Raw genomic sequence first — 890 nt, forward strand, 5'->3', positions numbered from 1 at the left:
AGAGAGTAGAAGATAATATTTTTGTGACTTGTGAGTGAAAAGAATGAAAGATTGAGGGTATTTATAGTTAAAAAAGATGATGAAAATGTGATTTTTAGAAGGTTGGGGTATTAAAAAAAGTTTGGGGGGTAGGGAGGTGTAAAAGGGGGAGTTATGGGGGTGAAAGAGCCGTTGGTGGGGCCCAAAAGCCGTTGCCCAACGGCTATAATTTTAAATTTTTAATTAAGATTTAAAAACAAAAAAAATAATATTTTAAACCAAACCGGACCGGACCGGGACCGGAACCGGGACTAACCGGTAAATCCCAGTTTCCGTCCCGTTACCCCTCCCGGACCCGCTACGTTCCGGACCAAACCGGGACTAACTGGAATCGAGACGGAACCGGTAACGGACCGGAATTGGAACCGGCACCTCCCAGTTCCGTTGCCAGGCTTACATTTTAACCACAAACTGTAACACCCCGTATTCGAAACAGGCCAAAAATGCAAATTTTGAGAAGTTGCAGGTGCAACCCACGGTTGCAATCCACGGACCGTAGGTCAGACCACGGCCCTTGCTGGTGGTCCGTGGTTCACCACTGCAACCCCTCCCCAGCCAAGCTCAGAAAATTGGCTAAGTCCCGACTCACGGACAGACCCACGGTCCGTAGATCAGACCACGGTCCGTGGTCTGTGTCCGTGGATCGAGACTTCCCTTACCCAGCCTATGACATAAACTACGGTCGACCAGCATGGACCGTCATTCGATCCACGGTCCGTAGGTCTGACCGTAGATGAGGGTCAGCAGCTAGTTAGCTGAAAATTATTGATGGGTCAACTTCAGATGGTCATAACTTTTAGCAAAGAAGAAATTGTGTGTCCCATGACCTATGATATGATAGATAATTGAAT

The sequence above is a fragment of the Solanum tuberosum genome, unplaced genomic scaffold, assembly GCF_000226075.1.
Source record: "Solanum tuberosum cultivar DM 1-3 516 R44 unplaced genomic scaffold, SolTub_3.0 scf00245, whole genome shotgun sequence".
NCBI lineage: Eukaryota > Viridiplantae > Streptophyta > Magnoliopsida > Solanales > Solanaceae > Solanum > Solanum tuberosum.